Below are 19368 nucleotides of genomic sequence, written 5' to 3'. Positions count from 1 at the left end.
AGTCGTTTCCCCGCTCCCTCGCTAACCTGTAGAGACAGTAGAAACAATGCAATGAGTCCAAATCACTAAACCATACCACCTCCGGAGAGCAACCAGAGTTCAGTCACCGTTGGCTCCCCCCCCCAAAACAAAAATGAGCATCATTTTTCTCTGCGCTCATCAGTATTTTCCATCCAAACCTCAGAGTAGAGGAGCAACTGCACCTGGAAAAGCTTATAAACTGTTTCATATGTTCATTAAAAAAAAAAAAAAAGACAGACGCTGATGTCGGCAACACTCGTTTGATATTACGAGGGTCCTTGGGGCAAAGCTGCAGAGGCTTGGGACAACAAAATGCACTGCACTGTATGTACTTTTTACGCAATTCAACCAAGTCACCAGGCAGGATCATGATGAGTCTCGCTGGTTAATGGAATGGAAAATGACGTGGCCGATAACAAACCGAGTAGAGTCAAGTCGAGCCGAGTAGTCCTAGAACTGTATCTAACTATTTAATGTAGCTGAAGCAATACAGTGAATCTTCATCATTGACTTCAGACATCGATGGATGGATTAGAAGATGTTTTTAAAGGTTGTGCGTGTTTGATTCCCTTTGGTTTCTCCCGTTTTAGGGGGTACCAAAGCAGAGCACCTGCTATGATCTGTATATTTGGTTGTCCTTCCTGACACAACCCTCCCATTTATCAAGGCTTGAGAGTTAGAGTTAGAGAGCAATGGAGATTGAGGGGCTTGCTCAGAGGACACCCCATCCCCCTTGACCTGTCGGGACTTGAACTAGCAACCCTACAAAAGTCCCCCAATTCCATTTCATGGGTTGACGCTTGAAAATAATATCATGACATTTGAAATATAAAGATATTGTAACGCTGGGAATTGTTCATGTATGTGTTTCACATGTTGTTTGGGACTAGTTATCGAGAGAGGTGGGGAATTGGCTGTATTTTGTTTCCCTGGGGACACTTCAACCACCGGGTTAGCTGTTGCAAGGGAATAAATCCTGGCAGTTACACTGCGGCAACTCTACAATATGTTAATGATTTGGAGACTTCCTGAATGCAACAGTATCAATATAGTGAACATGGCAACAAAACACTGATCATTTCTATTTGAACTGAAAACTCAATGGAACCATTGACCATTGACACTCTTCAAACATCTTTGTACAGATTCAGGTCACTCCGCCCTTGTTGTCCTCAATCCACACATACACCAGACTGTAGATAATTAACTAATGGCCGACTCGCTTCCCATCGACTCTTTAGGCTGAAGCCCACGTTTAATGGATTGCGTCCAGAAATAGCAGCACTCAGCTCAGTTAACGGTCAAGTCAGAAAATCTGACATCAATAGTTCCAACATTAACAGGATTGCAGAGCTTCTTGGTAAACACCGTTACCATAGTGCGTGGAGACAACTGTCGGCTAGATCTGGGGGTCGCGTTAATCGCTAAATTCTCCATCATTGACAGATTTTTTTCTCTCTACCATACTGTCATTTTGACGGCGATCTACCGTAACTTCACATAATTCACACACACACACACACACAACACCATCAATAACCACTTGTTGACCACCTGTAACAGTGGTGCAGTGGTGCCGTAAAGGTTGCGAAGAGAGCCTTGTCGACTTGTGATCGCTTGGCAACATTTCGTAGTTTCAGCCCTCGCGAGAAGTCGTCTTTTCAAGACAAAGACGCAAACTAATGGCAATCGCGAGGAGGACGGTTGGTGACGTAATGGGAGTTGTTTATCCAGGGAAGGCAGTACATACACCCATTTTTTAACACAACATACGTAATTCGAATACGTTGCACAAAATTACCAAGAGTTGGATCTGGATCAGTGAATAATATTACTAGACAACCATATACACTATTTTACACTAGGGTTTAGTTACTCATTTTGAATGTTTTACCATAAATTTTGTAGTTTCCTGACCATGAATCATCTAAGATTTATCATGTCAATTATAGATATTGGCTAACTTGAAAATGTTTTATTGTGATAGCCTTTTTAGCCGTGTCCGTCTACCAAGTAAAGGTCGTAATGCACGCCTGACTTTACCATTCCAAACTGTACCGTACTGTACAAAACCAAACCATACCATGATGGAAAAACAGCTTTAATGCACTGGTTCTATTTCAAAAGTATCACTTTAGCACTGCTGTCCAAAAAACCCAAACGATATGACCCTAATGATACGAGTCGAGTTACATTCTTGTTGGGCATTTTTTGGAAAATCTTTCAAGCTGAGTCAAGTACCCCCCCCCCCCAAAAGCATCACAGTCCAGTCTATTTTGGCACTAAAAAGCAATGCTGAAAATAATGCCCCAACATGAATTAAACATGGGAATACCTTTTCTGCTAGAATGAGTTACGAGTCGCTGTTTGAAGCTCAGCTGTTGAACCGCTCCACAGCTGGGGGGCAGGCTATTATGTGGTGACATGGGGGGGGGGGGGGGAGATGTCTGTAGGTACATTGGCTGCTGCCAGTCCCACCACAAAAGGCTCTTTCTTATAGTCGGGCGCTTTGGGAACAGGATGGAAGGGAAATATGCGGGTTGTTAACATTTAAAGAAATACTTTTTTGAACATTTGGTTACATGGCTTCAGTGCTTTCCTGCTAAGACTTAGATGACAGGATCAATACCCGTCTTGTATCTGTTGAATACGAGGATACAGCCAGCGGACGGGGAGCTTAGCATGGCATGAGGACCAGAAACGGGGGATTAGCCTGGCTCTGTTCAAAGGTGAAATCAAAACTCTGCTTTCTAAAGCTCAGTCATTAATGCATTAGATCGATTTGTTCAGTCTGTAAACTCAGGCTTCAATCGAGAAGCTCATATCAGAAGAGGGTGTTGATATCAACAGTTGAGCAAATCGCAACTTCCTGGGTTTGATGCTATGGCGTGTCATGGCAGGAGCAGGAGCTGAAAACCGATCAGCAGTCGACACAATTGTACGTCTGCTTCTATAGGCTTTTAAAGAGAACTCCAAACTGTAGAACAAAAATAATTCAAAAGTTTTGTTTGAAGAACACGATTACTATTCATTAGAATATAACAAAACACACCGAACGGTTCGGTCTGGTATGTATTTTCTTTGCGTTTTCCTTTAGGAATAGTACAAAAATAACCGACCCCAACCCTATTTCACTAAGTTAACCTAGTTCCCTGGTGTCTTAATGAACATGTCTGTGACATGCTTTGGTCAAAATACCATAAGGATGAAGCACCACAGCAGTTCAATCACCCTGCCAAAACAGCCCTGTTCGGAACGCTCGGTTTAGTAGTATCTCTTTAGGTCCACCTTAAAGGTCCACCTTAAAAAAACAAGTAAAATGAAAATGAAGGGACAGGAAATGACATCAGACACAGAGGCTACTGCAGTTAGCATTTGGAAAAGTGATCATTTGCAGGCTCGAGCAGGCACATTGTCCTCATATCCACTGGACAGATAAATCCTCTGAGGCTGGAAGTTTGTGTAGAACTCTGTGCTGCACTGTGGAGCCAAGAATAGAACTTTTCGCGGACTTCCGGTTTTTTCGGATACCGTTGCCCTCGCCAGCACTCTCGCGCGTTTTTACGGACAAAGCGGAGCTCTGCGAGACAACAATTCCAGGAATTTTTACGCATTGCGACGTCCCAGTGAGCGCGGAAGTCAACATTGCGTGTTTTATCTCCTGTACTTAGACTGAAGAGGACCACAAAAAAATGAGGGAGTCATCTTTTTTCACACTTTGCCGACTGATAGGACCTCCAGAGTCCCATATATAAGGATTTAAATGATTAAAAAGTGGATTTTGCATAATATGTCCCCGTTTTAAGTGTTTTCGTAGCTGCGCGTGCAGGTGGAGAGTGAAAAGTCTGTCATCATAGTTAGAGGTTGCGTCTCCATCGGTTTGTGACGCATCAAACCTCTACTAGCAAGGGAATAACACATTTTCCACCGCCGTCACCATATGTTCCCCTATCATCACTCTCTGTGCAGCGATGAGAGGCATGTGCTGAGGAGAAAACACTCTCATTAAAAACAACCAGCGCAGGAACCACATCCCCTCAGGCTAAACGCACACAGCACAGGTGTTGCATGATGGCACTGTGCAAACGGCTGTTTCTGCAAAAGCGCGAAACGCAACATGTTCATCTGATGAAAACTGAATCCGCAGTCGTGAACCACATGGGAACGTAATGGGAATTTTGAAAAAAAAAAAAAATGCACAGTACATATTGTCATTGTGAACTGGGTTATACAAGTCTTCTATCTTATGACGGCAACTTAATGGGCATTGCAGCTGCTGTGTGCTCATACAATAAGAAACAGATTTGACAAACAATGACTTCATCGTTGCACTCGGCAGCCTGTGTGTGTGTGTGTGTGTGTGTGTGTGTGTGTGTGTGTGTCACTGGAACATTTTTACAGGACTAGAGAAACTGTTGCTGCATCAGCACCACAGAAACCGCTCAGTGGCAGCACATTTAGACTCAGGACTAATATTTTTCAGCGTTAGAGCGTCGAGTCAAAACACAAATGTCCGTTCATGTTTCGGCCCTTTGACGTGCAAATCATCGGGAATGTGCCGAACGCAAAAAAAAACAAAAAAAAACTGTAAAACATGAAAAATGGATAAATCAAAGCAATTATTGTGCTCGAGTATAACCGCCATTGTCTGTTCTCGCTCAGCTGGGCAGCTGGATCACATTCACCACACATTATTTTAGGAGCCAGCATTGAGACAGAGGGGCTTTGAAAGCTTTGCCAGGAGCTCTTCAAAGAGACGAGGGGGGGGGAAAAAAAAAACCGTTGGGTTTCTGGTGCTTGTGCAACTTCCGCTTTGAGTTTGGATGCAAGCATGACCTGCTGACGGCCACGGGGTGGGGGGGGGGGGGGTATAGTGGGCGCTGAGACAATGGTGTTTCACTCCCTCAGTGATGATTTAGAGCTGCTGCAGCAGCATAAATGATGTTTGTGATGACACTGGTGGCAGATTTACCATGGAGAATAGTTTTCCAGCAATTATTCCATGATTTCAAATGGAAGAAAATAAAAGCAGATTTCACATATCTAGTTGCCAAAGTGAAAAAAAAAAACAACCCATATAGGCTACTGTTAGATTTCCTCAGCTGTAACAAATCAATTCAGCTTGTAGGGCTGACAATAAGTATTGCAATATAGTTTTTTTTCTGTTTTTTTTTTTTTTTTCAAAAGTAGTCAAATCAATCATAATCTCCTGCAATTTGTTCAACTCAAGAGAGTGTAAAAGTCTTAGGCCACCATTAGATTTATTGGTTTAGCAATGTTATACAGTAATTATTTCTCAATCACTTTACATCTACATATTAACCTACAATAGGAATTTAGGCTGAAAAGCTTGGGTCCCAGTTGTTCCAGTTGGTCATCCATTAAGGAAAAACAATCGATAATTCCAAATAAGTATTGCTCTTCAGTTGTAATGTAAAGATAGTCGGCCTATAGAAGCCTATTGTGAGTCAAAATGAAAGATTAAACAGTTATTTCATTCCATTGTTGGGATATTTGGCTCAAAGGTAATCTTTTTAGTGTCTACTTTCGATATTACAATAAAAGAAAAAAAGCGCTGATGACGAAGCAACTTGGCAAACGTGAAGGGGAAGCACCAGCCGCAGTTGCTGGAATCTTCCATTTCCTCAGTCCAATAAATAACCGGACCGGGCAGCTGATCTTCTCAGAACTTTGTCCACATCATTCCCAGCAAAGAGGCAACATACCACGATGTCACCCACTGCTTACAAGTCCGTCCGACGCCATCTTGGTGTTTTGAAACCAAAAGAGACCGCATTTGGACGAGAGAGTGAAGCTGATGAAGAAGTGATGATGGGTACATCTGACCCCATCTGACCCCCATTATCAATCACACCAAAGCTACACCAAAAACATGGCTACCTGGGCTTCCCATGTGGGGCCCATGTTACTGGAACCATATGGGACCTGCAAAACGTGCTCACTCGTGTCACATTCTCACCAGCCCTTCTAATTTGAATTCTTCGGTTGCGAACTCTGATCTACGGTGGCCCTTAAGTGCAAATCACAACAACGGAAAGAAAAAAAACGACATTAACAAAAGAGAAACGACGACAACAACATTACGCAAAACGGAAAAAGGTAGGTACCCTCGGGAGGGACACGACTCGTCATTGATTGGACGAATAGGAACCGGTCCGTCGTTTGCAGGAAGCAGACTGTAACGCAGGGGCATTGTGGGTAAACAACCGAAAAACATACGCGCGTGTAGAACGATTGCCAGGAGAAATGGGTGAGTCCATTGTTGGACTAGGATTGAATAGGATTTGATGCAACTCCATGTTTAATTCATGTGTAATTCTTGATGCAGCGCCGCCTCAGGCAAAATGTTGCAACCCCAAACGTACCAAGTCTAGCAGACTATTATGTGTGAATACGACCTTAGTTATTGTGGATAAACACAGGCGAGGCCACCATGGAAACCATGGACAAACCATGCTTGAGACCCATATCGTCAGCTCCGAATATATAACCCTAATGGGGCCCACATGGACATACAAGCTGGGAATTTAACTTCTTTTTGCCACAGGTTTCAGACGATTCCATGTGGGCTTCACTACTGCAGTTTACCAAATCAACCTTTTCCTGTGCGTCCTGAACAACTGGCGTTACATTTTTTACAGCAGATTGAAAGACCATGCTGATGAATACAGTTTTTAAGTTTTTCAGTTTAGTGTCTTCTTCTCTTTAAAACAATTAACTGTACGTGAAATGTGATCCTCGGTGATATCACCCCCCCCCCCTGCTTTAACGTCCACTTCCATCTCCTCAGTTAGGCTCTAATTCCTCTGACACTGGCACACAACCCCGACCCCCCCACACTTTCCACTTCCACTTCCACAAAAAGCACTTAACACTGCAGCACAAGCGGGGGCCATTTAGGAAGAGCAGTATGTGGGTGTGTGTGTGTGTGTGTAAAAGTAAAAACACGAGGTGTGTTTTACTCCCTCAGGCGCACACTGATAACATACTCTGCACTAATGCAAAGATTATCCAATTTCCTCTCATATATATATACACACATATATTTGTGTATGTGTGCCTGTAAAGCAAAGGCTGCACACAGGATGACATCACCCAGCGGTGATTAGACTTGTTAGCTCAGTGTGAAACACAACAGATGGCCACAGGGAGTCACTCAACGACGCTGGAAGAAGAGACGGAAAAACCATGAGTGTGTGAGTGTGTGTGTGTGTTTAATGAGAAGAGGTGAAGTCATCGCTGAGGTCTCCGTCCGTCTGTCTGTATGATAAAAGACAGGTGTATTAAGTGCTCTATAATGTGGATAGGAGGGTCATTTCTCTGGAGTGGACGCAAGCCAAGTCTCTCCTCGACTGTGATGACAGATACAATAGGTGGAGAGGATTCTCTCTCGCACACACAAACGCACACGCGCAACATTACTCAACCAATTGGGAGCTGCGTGATGCAGTAACAGCAGCAGCAGCAGCAGCAGCAGCAGCTGAGTAAGCCACATAGTCAGGCAGAACATTTTCAGAATCAGATGCTTAATTTAATTGTGAGAAGCCGCATGAAACGTTATTAAAATACGATTTTGCAGAACTAGGGCTCATTTTTAACACTATAATCCACTTCTATCTATAAACCAAGTTGCATCTGTGTGTCCGTCTGTCTGTGACAGGCATATCTCGCTGACCGTTAGTCAGATCGCCCTAAGACTTTGGATATGGGTTGAGCATGGCCCGATGGTGTGCATCCTTGATTTTCAATTTTTTGGGAGAAATTTTAATTTTTACCGATTTATCACGCGGCATTTTCGCCGATTTATCACGCTACACCAGGCAGGCAGCGGCTCATCAGCAGTGGCTGCGCTGTCTGGAGCTGTTTCACACGGTTCAACGCAGAACATGGCGTTATACTGAAACGACGAAGTCGGTGTCCATTCGCCAATATGCAAGCACAAATTTATTTTTCATTAGCATGCTACTACCTTGTGGCTAACTTGGCGAACCGGTTTCCAAAGTTAAGCTAGCGAGGCTGCGATTAGCATTAGCGTAGTGCTAACATAATACAAACACTGCGCAACCTCATTAGGCACAACACAATTTTTTTTAATTAGCATTAGCGTAGCTAGCTGTTGTGACTGTCAGTTAGCCTCTACGTTCCTTATCATGCATTACCATAACTGAAAAATCTTCTTCAGCTCCCACTATAAGGATACATACTTCCTTGGGGTTTTCGCAGTATACAATATACAACACAAGGTATTTTGTTTGCATGACCATGATTGAGTGCTTGAGCAAGAGAGCGTTATAGTCGAGTGTGTGCACGAGTGGTCAAGTGCGTCTTAGTGTTTTATCGTCCATAGTCCAACGTCATGCAGCCACCTCGCTTTACACACACATACACACAGTGCAAATTCAGTCATTGTGTCTAAACGATGAACAGGCGTCATCTTCCCCCGTCTCGCCTCTGAACCCGTGAACCTTTGCAGGTTCCAATTCAGCGTCTCGGGTCGTTGGCTCCCAGGAATCTGATGGCTCTTGCAGTAACGAGCCAGTTACGGCCTCTTTAAACTACCTAACCATGCTGGGACGTGGATAAGATCGTGCAAATGTTTACATAATCTGGTTAAGTGCCTGCCCGCCTGCCGTTAAACTGTCTCAACTGAGCAAAGCACACGCTCCTGCGGACGCGTTTAAAACGAGGCGTTTGCAGCCCACACACTGCATTTTAATGGCAAGTTCCTGATTACTTATTTTCCTAATTAGCTTAATTCTAGCGACGTCTTGAAATGCGGATGCTTAAAAAAGGCTAAATATAGCAGCAACCCGAGGTTGTTGCATGAAAATACTGTATATTCAGTACCAAGATGTACATTAAACTACACTGTAATAGTTTTGATTTAAAACTATAAAGAAATCATAAATAGAGGAAGGTCAGAAGCAGCTAAAAAAAAACAGCGCAACCCTTCAGGGTGAATGCTCTCTGGTGTTACATCCACACTACTACATCTGCGGGTAAGGTTATGTCTGTATTCCACACGACCACAAAGTTTTGGAGAATCTTTTTTTAAAAAGTTTATAAATGTACGCACGCTCTATTTTAGTATGAAAACCAGGCCCGGGGTTATGTGAGGAATCGTGTGACATACATTTACAGCTGTATATATACGGAGCTGAAATGCTCGTCCGAATGTAGATGATAGTAGTATGGCTGTAGTCTGGGGTAACGCCGAGATTCAGAGCCGTGCATTGAGGAGAATGAGGCAGTAAAGGCACTAAAGCCAGCTCCATGTGCCTTCGCCTGCAGGTGAAAGGTCACAGATGTCTGACCCCCAGAGCCACTCCAGTTAATTGTGAAACAAAAAACCTCCTCTTTCTTTCTACCCTTTAGTTTTCTACCCTTTGTTCGAACCCTTTTTCATCTCGCTCTCTTTCTTTTCACTCTAAAATTTGCTTTCCTCTGTGTACACTTTCCGTCTCCCTCCACTGTTATTACCACCCTCCAGAATTCACTTTTTTTTTTTCCACGCGGGTGTTTACTCTCGCCCGTCTACGCACCGAGGTGACGCCGTAATTCCCGAATACCACTTAGACGTCGAGGGGCCGCCACCAAATGACGACAGCAAACAAAGAAATGCCTCGCTACCCTGCTTTCTTTTGTCTGTCTCCAGAGCAAATTTGGAAGGTTTGGAACGAGCCGAAGCAAAGGTCAATCACAGGGAGGGTTGGAGAAAACGGTCAAACAGAAGCCTTTAAACTATAAACACGTTTGATTACAGTTGGAGCTTCACAGCCATAGTTAGCCAGTCAGTCAGCACATTTCCATGCACATTCAGTGCTGTTCAACTGGACGACTACCCCTGTCCGAGTAGAGCTTAGATCGGGCCCCAAAAAAATCAAGCCCGACCCGACACATTAACTGTAGCCCGATTTAAACCCAACAATTTTTAATATGTGCGCCATAAATGTACACGTACATCCATGTCCTCCCCACAGCTTGTTGTACTTGTTGCCACGGTCTAATTTACAACAATTACAGAGCTGTTGAGATCCGCTTCCATGAACGCATATGTTGATAACGACAATGCTCTTCCTGGTTTTTAAATGATGCGTTCGCGGCCGCCGGTTTTTACACCTTCGCACGATACAACGCGCTACGGCATACCGCGCGAACGCGGCGAGGGAGAAAAAAAACACAAATGCTTGATCGAGGGTCGGCCCGAGGACAGTGGCGGGAAATATCGGCCCGATGGGTCGGGCTCGGGCAAAGAGAATCTCTCGGAAACTCTATGTTCGATTAAGCATGAGTGACGGATCTATTTGCCGCTCTTCCACTACATGGTCCCGTCATGACTCGACTTTACACAGTCTAGTATGGTTTTCCAGTACAAACATAGTACCTCCTCAAAAGAGGCGGGGCCATCAGCGCATCACTGCATGAAACTGCTGCGACATCGTTTTATACGCGACGCACACAAAAACGAGCAGATATTTTCGACTTGCTGATGAATCATTACAATCAGCTAATAGCAACCGGGGCTGCTGGTACGCTGGGCTGCTTGCGGTAGGTCGTGTTGTCGTTGCGATTTCCCGGAAACGCTAGTGAAGTGCTAAGTAGTAGACTCATTAGTAAAAAAATGAGCGGATTTCGGATAAAAGAGAGACGGTTATCGTATCAAAAAGTCAGAACGTCCGCCCAAAATTGTTGTGTGTGTCAAATTCGTCTCAGTGCAATAGTGCGATAAACTTTCATCGGTTTCCGGTGGAATGCGTCTGTCACAGAGAACAGTGACTTACAATTACTTACAAAGTTGAGCATGACTGCATGATTTTAGCTTTCTAAATGAGCACCGTTTGTGTCACAACTGCACATGGAACAGCAGCAGATGCAGCACCGACACGGCCAAAACACAGATGTCAGGTTTCCATCGCTGCCCAATGGAGCCAGAGCCGATAAGAACTCGCCTCTATTGCCGAGTCGTTGGACCCAGGAGTGAGTGCCAGCGTTGACGCAGGCCAGATGTTCGTCAGGGTTTTTGGACTAGTTGAAAAACATAATTTATTTGTGCATGATGAGAGGATGCATCTGTTGACAAATCTTTGAAAACCAAAGATTTTCAAAGAATCTTTGAAAGCCCCTGTTAAATTCAGCGAACCGTATTCATATCAGTGTGTTATAACAGCTGAGCTTTTTAAAAGTCCCAGCCTGACTCCCGACTGTGTCCTTTTTTTGCGGGATATTAAATCTCTTAATTTACTCGTGAAACAATGGGAAAAGAAATCCTGCAGGCCCCGCGGACGCACGTCGGTGCGGTCCCCGCGGGGGAGCTGTAACGCGATCGCTGACTAAGTCTGGAGGAGCAGTCACCCTCACCTGGACGGTCCTCAGCGCTACAAATCAACGCACAGCTGCGCAGACCATCAGGCGGGGGAGCGTGCGGGGGCCTCTCAGCGACACGGTGGAGATTAATGGAGACATTCGGTTGAGAGGTTCCCAAGGTTTTTACACAAAATGTTACACGAGCGTTTTACACTAAACCATAACCAAATTTAACGTGCGCGTAAAGCGATGAAAAGCATCTCCTGTGATGTCGTCAGCGCACAGGAAAATGTGTTAAGGCCACATTATACTTCTCCGACTTCGTAATGCGTTATACGACTGCGTAACCACGGAGACCCCTCGAGCCTTCATAGTTCTCAGACGCACTGCAATTTCACGACCGATCAGTAGGGGTCGATACGCAAGGTTGTTGTGCTTTTGGCTACAGTGAGCAATGGCGTCTGAGAGAGAAAGACCGTTGAAGCGGAATTGGCCATTTCTCACTTTTCTGCGTCACGGAACGCAGTTTTAAGATAATTTGAGGCGAGAAATTAGCCATTTAGAGTCTAAACATGTGCTGTGTGTACTAAGATAAGACATATTTTGGCAGTTTGGCAGCGACGTTGTCAGCGGTGATCAGCTCCGCCACTGTGGACGATCGGTGCGCACTGTGAGCCAGTTAGCTAGGAGTGTTAGCTCGGCCTGTCCTGAGGACCAATCGCAGCCCTTGCCGTCTCCGTTGTCCCTTGACAGAGTTGACGGACACTTAAAAAATATTTTGTGTACGTAGAGCACTTTACGCAGGAGTATAAATTGGGCTTTACTTACGCGCCTTGACAAATTTGAATGACAAAGGGTCTTTAAATGCTTAAAATTAGGTTTCAGATCATGTAAAATTCAGTTAGATGTTTAATAAAAAGTTCAGATAGGAAGCCGGAAAAACACTCTTAAGGGTAAATTACCATTCTTTACATTCTGACTCCTAATAGATTATTTACAATTTAAGTGCAAAAGTGTTTTTGCACGATTCATACAGACACAATAATTGATTTAACCATTTACACGATTTGAGCGCTTTCCCCGTCACGTGTGAAAATGGAAAGCAACAGTATCTATGGAAGAACACTGGTCATTCATTGTAAGCGAGTGCGCGTAACGTGAACAGAATGTGACCTGCCTTACATTTAGAAACGGGTCAAAATGTTTTATTAAAAGAAACTATGTCTTGCCAATGCAGGATGTAGACAAAGACAGAGAAAGCCTTATAGCTTTCTGGTCCTGCTGCGCTTTAGCCAGCAGGCAGCAGTGGTGATAATGGCCGGTGACAGTCTGCCAGTCCAAACCAGAATAGGGGTTTCCATGGTGCCCGGTGAAATGAGAAGCCCAAACACAGGGAATCACGCCTCTAGTTGGAGGTAATGTGGGCTCGGAACAGCTGCAGGGATAAATGGGGGTGTACGAGGGCCACATCAACATAATGGTTACCCTCAAAGGGCCAGATGTAACCGTCACACGGAATAAATGCAACTAAATCTAACCAAATATAATGTAAAATACAAGTAACTACTCCGTAACATATTGCTAAATATAACTTTCTGTATTTATTACTTATTAAATTTCACTCGTCGCACGATGCATATACAATGATACACTGCGATGACGCGGGTAACGCAATCGCCATGCATTGTGGGAAATGTAGTTTATGGTCAACACACGCCTTAAAGTAGCATAGACCTATTTTTAACACAGATTTTTAAGACCAATTCATCACTCGCGGGCCACATAAAATGACGTGACGGGCCTCGAGTTTGACAGATGTGGAGTAGATAAACGGCTGCAGACTCGTACTGAATCGGTTTCTGTAGCACGGATGATTAGCATTTTTGATTATCGGCCTCCTCGACTACTAATAAATCGGTATCAGTATCGGCCCTGAAAAAAACATATCGAAACCATGCCGCTTTGACACAATAATTCCCCATTTGTTTGGGATTAATAATCTATCTAGACTTGTAGCCTCTGTCCTGTGACCCTCCCATCAGATTAACATAGGGACATTCATGTGCATTTTGTAAATTGCGCTAAAATACAGACGGATGCTACTGGAATAGCGACCTTTACTAAAAGCATTGCCACCTCTACAGCCATGTGTACGTTAGTCTCTTGAAAGCTTCCATCTTTACAGTCACTGTTTTCTTATTGAAACATGAACCCCAAAAAATAAAAAACACTGGTACATGAAAGCAAACCAGTTTGGTCTCATCACATTCAAACATCTTAAAGCCTTTTCCATGACCTAAGCCAACCTGACCACCTGATACCACCTTATCGCAGTCACACAAACTATTTTTAGGAAAGTCATAACCCTTCACCATTAGCATACAGCTGTGAGGCAGAGTCCCAGCCTGACTCCTATTTAATCAATATCGAACTATGTCTGAAACGGCGGTTGCCAGTAAAGGCAAATGAATCGGTGGGAGGTGGGGAGGTGGGGAGGGGGGGGGGGATAAAGATGAGACGAAGCTCTCGCTGAGAGGAGTAGAAGTGAGTGTCGAACATGGACGGCAGAGTTTAATGAGCCTGCAGCTGCTCGGGGACTAGATAAAGTGCTGGAGGCCATGCAGCTGCAAAACCCAACCGTCTGTCTCTGGCGCATTCCCCTGAGACTGACCTCCAGCTCACCACAAAGGAACAAAACTCCCTTCTTTCTCCTCATTTTACCCAAAACGAGGGTCCAGCCTTCCCATGTCCTGCCCTTTGTCGAGTCAATCACTCCCCTTGGATGTCTCACTCTTCCCAGGGGTGGGTTTATTCCGCACAGGCCTACACAGTGGAGGGTGCAGTCATTGTTGTTGGCAGGACCCCACCCCGGAGGTGGCTGTACTATGAGGAGATACTCATGATACAAGCATGATTACCAGTGTTGTAGCAGGGGGCAGAGACCCTGAAAATGTTGTACAGTATCATTGAAATGGCTCTGGAGGGAAAAGATGCAGGAGGTCACACGGGAGAGGTCATCGTAGTAGGGGTGGCTGGACATCATCACTTTTTTGGAACAACTGAGTGTAAAAACTGAAGCACTGAGGTGTAGGGGTGAGGCGAACGGCAGAGTACGTTTGATATTAGGCCTCTAAAACTCAGAAGAACCCTTTTTGGCTCCTGGTGGAACCTTTATAAAAAGGTTCTACCCGTTTTAACCCTTTTAAAACCCTTTCTTTGGTGGGTTTTAAAGGATCAAAATGGTTCTTAATGGAACCATTAGTGTTACCAAGAACCCTTGACAAACCCTTTCTTTCGGGGAAAGGGTTTTTCAGAAGCAAATGGTTCCAGGTAGAACCTCAGCCCTTGCAGAAGGACCCTTTTGGAACCCTTATTTCCAAGAGTGCACCGTCTCAACAGGGACGCCGATCAACCATGATTGCATGTGTCAAGTATAAACACAGCAATAACAAACACCAAAAATGCAACTGGCACATACAGTACTTCCTCTGACTGCATGAGAGGAAACTACTCTCCTGACCAGTGGATGGCAGTAGTGCGTAGTCCTCAATGAAGAAGAGACACTGTAAGAAGCAGTCGTCACATATTCCACGCTTGATAATCTTGTTCGGTCGTCACACGGACAACAAATGGACAAAAAGACTTGTTGGTAACATGGGAGCGACGGTAGCTCAGGGTTAGAGCGAATCGTCTTTCATCTCGAAGGTTAGATTCCCGGCTCCGCGAGTCTACATGCTGATGTGTCCTTGGGCAAGACACTTAACCCCAACCTGCAGCGTTCTGAAAGGTTATGAAAGCGTGATAGAAAACGCACTCTATTTAAAACCTCCAGTTCAGTATTTCGGCCATCTTTGCTTCTTCAAAACAGAAAAGAGCTGTTCAAGAAAAGTTTATTGACGTTATAAGTCAAGTGAGAAGTTGGGTCATTTCTTAATTGACGAAACTTAGAAACGCTCCCTTTTGCAACTTGTGGAGTCGGCCCCTGAATGTCAAGATTCAGGTACTTGCATTGGCATCAACGTGGCCGATGCAATGTATTTTGGTGGGATATGGCGTTTTATGCATGACACCAATATATATACAGTATATATTTAGTAGATGGCGCCCTAGGTGGCATCACTGTCTATAACGTGTCAGTCACGAGAGCTTCATCCCTGCAGCCTTCATGCTATACTGCGTAATCGGCTAATCGCCAGTGAAACAGCTCGTCTCTGACTCTATAAAACAGTAACCAACATCGGACACATGGTTGCTTCATTTCCCTCAGGAACATTCCTTTCAGTAGTTTGAGATGGAAAGCCTTATAACGTAATGTGGCCCAGTTAACTTAAGTTTGTGTCTGAATTTTAGGACCGTCCTTCCCACGCATTACATCAATTTTATAGCCAAACACACTATCGTCAGGGTAACGGGGTGAACTAAAAAAAAAAAAAGACTTTTGTGTGATGTGTTGGTTGAATTAGAGAACTTCCTGGATGCTCCTGCTGAAAGGTTTATTAGCCACGTTAACTGAGAGGCAAAAAAAAAAAAAAAGAAAAGAAAAACCAGATGTGGCTCTTCCACATCTTCCACAAGTGCATCAGTTACAGTAGTCTGAAGAAATATGGTCCAAATAAATCCGCCTTGTTGTTACCAGGGCCCGTCTACACAAGCGGATATGGACGGTGAGGCTTTGCTTGCAACCAAGCCGAGTTCCAGATGTCGGTCGCAGACGGCCGGAGTCGTCCGGGGTTTAACCTCTGACACGGGAGCAGCGGTTCAATTAGTGGATTTCACACTCCGGTCACGGTGACACAGTGGTACCGGTTTGAGTTTCAACAACATACTGATAGAGCCCGGCTCTGATTTCCATCAGCACACCTAAGCTAAGTCCAGACGCGCACAGAGAAAGTGTTTATTTAGGAAACCAGAATGTGTGGAGAAGATGTAGATTACATACTCAAAAAGGCGGGAATTCCAGGAAAAATGATGCTGACCAATCCCATAAACTACAGCCAGGATCTTGGATTAAAAGCACTGCCATCAAAGCTAAATAGACGCATGAAAGGCAGATGATGTGGTCTTGCATGAATGAATTAGCAGTTAAACATTTTTTATTTTTTTTTTGCATTAAAAGTATCACCAGCTGCATCATCTGCAACAGGCATAAAGGGTGACTGGGTTAGACTTTTTCCACCCCTTGAAAGTTTACTATTCGGTTAAGGGGACAGAGAGGAGGGAAAAAAAAAAAAACTAGAAGAAGTTTTCCAAAGCATCTGCTCTGTGAAGCTGCCAAGAGAGAAAAACCCAAGTGTTTTTGCTTTTCTTGTGGCCTTAACGGAGGAAACAAGCGTTCTGCAGGCTCGTAATGAATGAAACCCAGGCTTTTTTTTTTATTATTTTTTTTATTTAATGGGCCAAACACGGATCCCCGAGGGACCACGTGCCACTGGCAAACGTACGCTGAAACCACTGGCAAATCCCCCGACGGTAGACTCCAACCACCATCTTTAATCCTAGCCACTCATTTCGTGATGACATCAGCAATATTAAAACATCTTGAAGCGCGGGGTTTAAAAAAAGAAACGACAAAGACGTTGGCTTCGGCTAATTACAGAATACGGACTCGGAGCCGAAACCATGCAGTGGAGGAACCGCACAGGTAAAAATAAAATGACGACGGTTAAAAACCTAAGAAATTTGAACAGTATCGAAGACATGTTTTGATAGTGATCCTTGCAAATGCCTCCTGTACTAACACACTAATTTATGCACAGATACAATAACAAATAGTATATAAGTTTAAGCCAAATAATATAACACTAGTGGTGCTTTTCCACGTATGGTCATTTTGCTTTTCCATTAGCGATTGTACCTGGTGATATGTAGCACGATAGACACTTCCGCGATATCTATCTATAAAGCAAGTTGCATCTGTGAGTCCGTCTGTGTGACTGTGACAGGCATATCTCGCTGATTTCAATATTCGCTGATTTATCACGCTACACCAGGCAGGCAGCGGCTCATCAGCAGTAGCTGCGCTGTCTGGAGCGGGGAGGTGGGAGTGAAGAGGCTGTCCTCACGGTGGGTGAGACATTTTCACACGGTTCACCGCAGAACATGATGTTATACTGAAACGACGAAGTCGGTGTCCATTCAACCAATACAAGAGAACATATTTATTTTAGCATTAGCGTGCTACTACTTTTCGGCTAACTTGGCGAAAAGTAGTAGCACGCTAATGCTAAAATAAATATGTTCTTTCCAAAAGGTAAGCTAGCGAGGCTACGATTAGCAGTAGCGTAGGGCTAACATAATCCAAACAGTGTGCAACCTCATTAGGCACAACTCAAATGTTTTCATTTTCAATTAGCATTAGCGTAGCTAGATGTTGTGACTGTCAGCCACGCCAGTGTTAGCCTTTTACGTTCCTTATCATGCATTACCATAACGGAAAAATCTTCTTCAGCTCCCACTATAGGAATACATACTTCATACGGGCACTGCACTAGTCAATCAAAAAAAACGCTTGATAACGTTCGATAAAGTCAGTCAACTGTTCGGAAAAAAAACTAAAAAGCGTGAGAAAAATAGATGAAGCAAGTGTCGTTTGCAACCTTGTTGGCTTCTAGCGTGAAATGGTCCCACACTTTGGACATTTTTTGCATTTTCCGTCTCCGCAATCGCGGAGCCAGTCGAAATCTGGGTGTGCGTCTGCTAAAGCGGTCCGTGTGGAACTATGTTCCCTGCGCTGAACGGGCCAGATAGTTAAATACTCGAGGCAGAGTAACCGTTGCAGCCCTCAATGTCGGTGAGGGCTAAATCCGACACACTGTACCTTTAAAACAGCTATTTTAACAGTGCATATTATTGTCATTTTTATCCCCTAGATTCATTCATTTGTGTTGTTTTTCAGCCCTGATCATCAGGCCATAAAACAAAGTGCGACTCTTATTTGTCAAGCAGTGGAAAAACGGTTTTGTGAAGGACATCATGATATCAGCGACATCTGCAGCGATATCGTTAGCGTCGATCTATAAACAGAGAGAGTGCATCTATGTGGGAAAAGACAGATCGTATGACTCCGATGTTTCCTACCACGATAAGGTCAGAGGCCACTGCAATGCATCATCTAGCAGGGCGGAAAAACAATCCCTGCTTGCTGTGAGAAAAGCAAAAAACACAACACGGTTCCTCCACCTGACAATGGCCAAAAGACGACATCATACATCGTGTGCGGTATAGAGTCTCGGTCCTCAGGCGACCACAAACACTCGGTTTACAGGTGGAACCAGGTCTCATGTTTGCTGTTGAAACACAACACGACAAACGGGAGACGGGAATCTGTGTCGCACTTTGTCAAGACTGCGACTCTCTCCACGGCACACAATAGCGACGCAACCTTAGACCTCGTATACGTGCGCCGACGACGCGTTCACGTCAGGTGTTCAGAGACCTCCAGAGATCCACGCAATCCAACATTTAACCCTCTTACGGGCCTCTTAGTTAGCAGGTGCTAACTGGGTATCAACAAAATAGATCAATACAACAAAGGAAATTGCTTTATAGCTCGAATTTAGCATTGAGCTAAAGTGTACATACACTCGGTTAACGCATGATGCGTTTTTATGACGACTGACCGAAAAAAAAGCCGCGCGTGACGCCATGTTGACGTGCCGCGACACCGGAGTCCAGGCACCGTTTACCAGTTAGCGCCGTTAGCTGCGTTAGCTCCTTTTAACGCCGGTTAGCGTGCCTACAGTCGAACTGGAGCGGTCTGTTTATTAAACCAAAAGAGCAGCGCGACAAATAACTAGCGTACCTGTGTACTACGTATGTGTGCCTCTGTTTTTTAAAGTTTAGCGTTACTTTAGAGACTAATTTTAACAATCGGGGAGTCACGTAAACGTGACGTCTCGGGTTAACGTTGACGCGCCCCCAGCACTAGCTAAAACCGATGTTTTTTAGTCATAGGAGCGGATTATCCAGTTTGTTTCTCTCAAAGAAAACAATAATCCTCATAACGTCTTGGAGCTTAAAACT

Source organism: Microchirus variegatus (assembly GCF_963457635.1).
Source record: "Microchirus variegatus genome assembly, chromosome: 1".
Taxonomy (NCBI): domain Eukaryota; kingdom Metazoa; phylum Chordata; class Actinopteri; order Pleuronectiformes; family Soleidae; genus Microchirus; species Microchirus variegatus.
Note: the sequence above shows the minus strand (reverse complement) of the source record.